At 43.3% G+C, this 6152-nt stretch overlaps 1 long non-coding RNA gene across 1 annotated transcript in view; it reads right to left on the bottom strand.

Annotated features, from left to right (window-relative positions):
* Nucleotides 1-2036: 2036 nt before the first annotated feature.
* LOC130854844 (uncharacterized) overlaps nucleotides 2037-6152 on the bottom strand; it is an 11121-nt gene continuing 7005 nt past the window's right edge. The window contains exon 3 of the long non-coding RNA XR_009054202.1: nucleotides 2037-4263. This is a non-coding gene — a long non-coding RNA (uncharacterized LOC130854844). The remainder of the gene's footprint in view (nucleotides 4264-6152) is intronic.

Here is a 6152-nt window from a genome sequence, read left to right as displayed (position 1 = left end):
ACGTGGTTGGCAGAGCTGATGATGCCGATAAGTGCACTGTGAGAAAGTGTCCAGTGATTCAGTACGTCTGGAAGTTACTGAGTTAAGTAAAGCTTACCAGGACTTCTCACAATCTTTGTTACATTAATAAATGTAATACATTTTTAATTTTTTATTTTATTTTTCTTTATTTTCTATTGAAGTATAGTTGATTTACAGTGTTGTGTTACTTTCTGCTGTACAGCAAAGTGACTCAGTTATATGCATATATACATTTTTTTATACTCTTTTCCATTATGGTTTACCATAGGATACTGAATATAGTTCCCTGTGCCAAACAGTAGGACCTTATTGTTTATTCATTCTATATGTAACAGTTTGCATCTGCTAATCCCAAACTCCCATTCCACCTCTCATTAATGTACATTTGATTCTCCAAAAGCAGGCATTTTTATGCCACGTTTCTTAAACTTACTGGTAAAGTTTAGTGGAACAACCATAAACCTCTTACCAAGCTGGTACATCACAGCACAGAGTTTGGGAACTCTGGCTTACCTTGCAGAAAAACATCTACTTGGAGGAAACGCAGGCATGGCATTAAGCAGGGGTTTTAGGTAGTATAAACTGATCATCCATAAGGATGACATTTTCTATAGAAAGAGTGAGGAACCCCCAGAATCCTGCAGGGTCTCATATATTTCCTTTTTTTTTCTTTTTTTTTTTTTTTAAGAGGATAGGCTCAGTAGTTGTGGCACACAGGCCCAGCCGCTCCGCGGCATGCGGGATCCTCCTGGAGCAGGGATCGAACCCGTGTACCCTGCATTGGCAGGCGGACTCTCAACCACTGCGCCACCTAGGAAGCCCATATATTTCTTGATATAATTGGATGGAGACAGATGCCAAAGAGAAGGGTTATTCTGAGTAAGGGCAGGAACTTTGCTTTGAGAGAACAGACAGAATCTAGCAGAAGGCATCTGAGTAGAATGAGGCCAGATCTAAAAAACACATACCTCTCAGGTAAGGACTACTCCACAGTACTCAAATGGCAAGGATGACATATATCTTTATTTTTCTCAGTCAAACCTGGTTCTGGGGCCCACTTATAATGGTCAGCCAACAGTACCAGTCATTTTTGGTGACTCTTTCCCCTTCCCTAAAGTCACACCAGAAGCCTAGGCTTGTCTAGTCCACAACAGTGGGGAAGTTCCTGCTGTGCAGATGTAGACTCCAACTTGGACCAGCACTGCCACTCCAGGCAGGATGCTGAAATGGCCCTCCCAGGGCTTTCCTCACAGACAGGGCTCAGTCACTGGGGCCCCCCTGCGGGACCAGGGCCACCACTCAGTGTCCACAGACATCCAGCCTCCTCACAAAACCTGGGACACTCCTCACCCCAGTCTCAGTGAGATGTTTTTCACAGCTGATCCTTCCTTCCCTGGAAGCCCTAACCCAGCCCCCACCTCCACTCCCAATTCATCCAATTTAGGTTCTTTAACCAAGCTCCTGAGAATACAGGTCTGGTAACTCTTCTGGGGTTCAGGAGAGCCAGGCTGACCTTAAACATTTCAAGATACCATGAGCTAAAGACCCTCTTGAACAGGGAGGGAAAAAATGCCTTTCATTTCTTTGATGAATCTGTAGCAGGTACCCCTCCCACCATCATTAAAAGAAGAAGGAGAAGGAGAAGAAATTTTTTGGGAGTGCATTGTGGGGACTTCCCTGGTGGCGCAGTGGTTAAGAATCCGCCTGCCAATGCATGGGACATGGGTTCAATCCCTGGTCCGGAAAGATCCCACATACCGCGGAGCATCCGAGCCCAAGCACCACAACTACAAAGCCTGCACTCTAGAGCCATGAGCTACAACTACTGAAGCCCGTGTGCCTAGAGCCTGTGCTCTGCAACAAGAGGACCCACCACACTGAGAAGCCCGCGCCCCGCAACGAAGAGTAGCCCCTACTCTCCACAACCAGAGAAAGCCCACTCGCAGCAATGAAGACCCAACACAGCCAATAAAAATAAATAAGTAAATAAATTTATTAAGAAGAAGAGTGCATTGTGTCACAAATATAGTGTTTATTTGTTATGATTATATTTGTAGTACAAGAGAGGAAAAGGTTAGAGACAGCTTTAGTAAATCAGTGAAGCCAGGGAAGGGAACTTCGGTCCAGTGAAATCCCAGTCCCGGTGAACCTTCCCTCTGTGTGGAGCTGGGAGAACCATGAAGCGATTCTGATACTTGAGTGAAAATGACACCCTATGATCTCTGCGGCAGCATGGGTGTCTGGAGAGTGCTGTGGTGAGCACAGGAGGCAACGTGCTGTGAACACTTTGCTCAGCGCCAACAACTCCTAGTCACCATGGAGAGCCACGGGCAGCGAAGAGGACAAGAACAGGAAGACTGGCTGCAGGAGCTAATTTTATGTGCTAACTTGGCTCAGCGGCGGTCTCCAGCTGTTTGGTCAGACACCAGTCTAGATGCTGCTTGTGAGAGCATTTTTTAGATGTGATTAATATTTGACTCTGCAGACTTGTAACAAAGAGATGACCTTCCATCACGTGGGTGGGCCTCAATCTAATCAGCGGAAGGCCTTAAGACTCAAGTTCCATGAAGAAGGAATTTGACCTCCAGACTGCATGCAAACTTCTACATAGAAATTCTGTCTGAGTTCCTAGCCTGTAGATTTTGGGCTCAGGACTGCAACATCAAGTCTTCCTTGAATTTCCAGCCTGCAGGCCTGCTCTCTCTCTCTTTCTCTCTCTCTCAGTCATAACACACTGGCTTATGTTATTTTGAACATGATACTATACACCAGAGATTAGTAATTAGAGATGAGAATGGAGCCAGGTGGAAACTAGGTGCACATATCTGCTGTCCCTCCCCACACTCCCAAATCTCATAAAGTCATGGAGCAAGAAGAGGAGGATGAGGAGGAGGAGGAGAAGACATAATAGTACCAGAGAGTAAGATTCTAATCATTGAACCACATTATTGTTTGTTTTTTGAGAAGAATTATAAAACAAATTGTTGAGGGAAAGGAGTATATGTTCACTTGCTTCACAAATTCTAAAAAGTATCAAAGGATGTACAATAAGTTTCCCTCCCATTACTTTTCCTGTTCTTCTGCCCCAGACATTCAGTATGAACACATGGTTGTGGTGATGGTGGTAGTGGTTTTTTATAATCTCCCAAATCTATATTATGTATGTACAAGCATAAAAATTATACTCCATTGCCCCTTTTTTGTACAAATAGTAGCACGCTCCACATACTGCTCTGCAACTGGTCTTACTCATATACATATATAAAGAGCCTTCTCATTTTTCTTTACACCCATGGGGACCCACCATAGCTTACCGAGTCACTGCACTATTTCCCAACTGTTTGCTGTTATAAAATAACGCAGTGAATAACTTTGTCCACATATCATTTCCTAAGTGTGCAAATATATCTTCAGGAAAAAGTACTAGAAGTGAAACTGCTGGTCAAAGAATATGCACATTTGTAAACTTGATAACAATTGTCAAAATGTCTGCCTCGGAGACTTGTAACTTTCATTCCTGTCAGCTATGACATATTATCAAACCATTAGAGACAGATTAGTCTAACAGGTTATAATACAGTATCTCAGTGTAATTTTAACTCGCATTTTTCTTATTTATGACTGAGCTTAAGCATTTTAATATATTTCCAAACTGTTGGTATTTTTCTGTGAATTGTCCATTTCTTTATTTTTGTTGTTCAATTGTAGGTACGCGTGTGCATTTAAAAGTTCTTCATACGGCACTGTTCTTTGACTGGGATAAGAATTGTAAAGATTTTTCTTCAATTTGTCTTTTGCCTTTTTAAAAATAATTAATTAATTTATTATTGGCTGACTTGGGTCTTCGTTTCTGCGCACGGGCTTTCTCTAGTTGTGGCAAGTGTGGGCTACTTTTTGCTGCAGTGTGTGGGCTTCTCATTGTGGGGGCTTCTCTTGTTGCAGAGCATGGGCTCTAGGCGTGCAGGCTTCAGTGGCTGTGGCATGTGGGCTCAATAGTTGTGGCTGGCGGGCCCTAGAGCACAGGCTCAGTGGTTGTGGTGCACGGGCTTAGTTGCTCCACGGCATGTGGGATCTTCCTGGACCAGGGATCGAACCCGTGACCCCTGCATTGGCAGGCAGATTCTTAACCACTGTGCCACCAGAGGAGTCCCCTGTCTTTCGCTTTTTAATTTTGTTTATGGTAGTTTTGTCATGCAGAAATACTGATTTCTTTTGAATGGATCAGAAAAATGGAGAAATCCACTGAAAGACAGAAAGCATCAAATTTAGAGAAACAAGATCAGAGAAAAACCACAGTGAAAAACCAGAAAAGTCCTGCTTTAGAGGTGGGAATGGTTCTTTAACGGTTCAAAGCTCAGAGTCAATGGATCCAAGGAATGGGAGGGTCCCTGGGTCAACCATGAGGATATTTCATTTGAAGCAACAGGGCTGGAAGAATCCTCTCTCAGCTCCTCTTGTGCTGAGCAGGGGTTACCAGTGGCACTGTCCCCAGGATAAAGCAGTGCCTGGGCACGGGGGCCAAAGAGGCAGATCAATGTCTAGGCAGCAAGCGACACCCAGGACGGACATGGAGACCTCACAGCAAGGGATGTGTGCGCAGAGGCTCCCCATGCTCCGCAGAGACACACTCTCTTCCCTAGAACCTGCGCCTCAAAGACCAACATGGGTTCACACACCCAAGGAGGAGAAGGCAGTCAAGAGTCAGAAGATAGCTGAGGAAAACCAATACTGTAAAAGAGAGCCGCAAACTCAACAAGAAGAAAGACTGATATCTGGGGGAAGAGTGAGAGCAAAGAGAAGAGTTTAAGTGCAGATGAGCAGTTGCTCCAGAATGGCTACGCACATGGGCTCAGGAATCAAACAACCTGACATCAGTTCTTAGCTCTACCACTTTCTGGATGTGTGGATGGCATTGGGCAACGTATTTAATTTGTGCCTTGATTTCCTAATCTATGAAATGGGGATTTAAATAATACCAATGTCATACGGTTATTGTGAAAATTAAATGAGGTAATGCTCAATAAATGGTAAATATTCTGTTATTATTATTATTATTTAGGAAAAAAAAAAGAACTGGCTGTGGTAGAAAAGCAACCACTTGAGAATTTGTAAATTAAAATCAAATTTATGGCAATTTTTTAAATGAAGAAGATGAACTGAAAAATACAATAGACACAAATGAAAAGGGAATTAGTGAGTGACATTCTGGCTAGCGCACCCAAGAGGTAAGGGATGACATGTCAGGAGCCCAGTCTTTCACTGAGCTTCCCCCCTTCCCTTCATTGAGGCAGAGCTTTGGCTGGCATCCCTGGGAGTGGAGGGTTGGGGTGGAGATCAGTGTTTCTGGGGCTAAGCTTTTAGCAAGCAAGGTCAAGAGTTTGCTTACCTGTGGGCGGACTAAACAAATAAGGAGATACATCGAGGATAATGTAGCCAGGTTTCTTACTGTCAGAGAAGGGAGTTACAAATAGGGGATGAGGAAGGAATGGTGTGAATGTGGAATCAGAGGTATTGATGCAAACTCATGGCTTTTATACATCCACGTGTGCATGCATGCACATACACACACAGCCCTGTACACACATCAATACGCTTATTTCCTTGCTCCGTCTCCTCAGAGGGCCTAGAACCAATTACACCCCAGTAGCAATAAGCATATCTAGCTCCCTAATCTTGGCTTCGGAATACCGTTCTCCGCTAAAAGTAACTGGGGCTCCTAAGAAAAATGGGCTGATTCCAGGGCTGGGACAGAAAAGTACAAGAGGAGAAAAGAATATTTTGTTGTTCCATGAAGTAAGAAAATGCTCAACCAATGATAGAGACACACCAAAGAACACAGGCACCAACTGAAGGGGCTCCCACTGGCCACATCTCAAATATCATCAAATATATTTTGCGGCTGAAAATATATAATGATAGTCATAGATTATAATCCATCGAATAAAACAAGAATTCATGAATCCACACTGATATAAATAAAGTGTTAAAATAAATAGGAGAAAAGGGAAAGGTTTCTTTATGGTTGAATGCCAACTAAATATGGAAGGGATAATAAAGTTAGAAAATAATCACTGGGTGAGTGTATAAAAATTTGAAGAACCAGAGATTTACAGAATCTCAAAGTATCTCCC

The sequence above is a fragment of the Hippopotamus amphibius genome, chromosome 6 (genome assembly GCF_030028045.1).
Source record: "Hippopotamus amphibius kiboko isolate mHipAmp2 chromosome 6, mHipAmp2.hap2, whole genome shotgun sequence".
Taxonomy (NCBI): domain Eukaryota; kingdom Metazoa; phylum Chordata; class Mammalia; order Artiodactyla; family Hippopotamidae; genus Hippopotamus; species Hippopotamus amphibius.
Note: the sequence above shows the minus strand (reverse complement) of the source record. Positions and strands in the feature narration are given on the sequence as shown.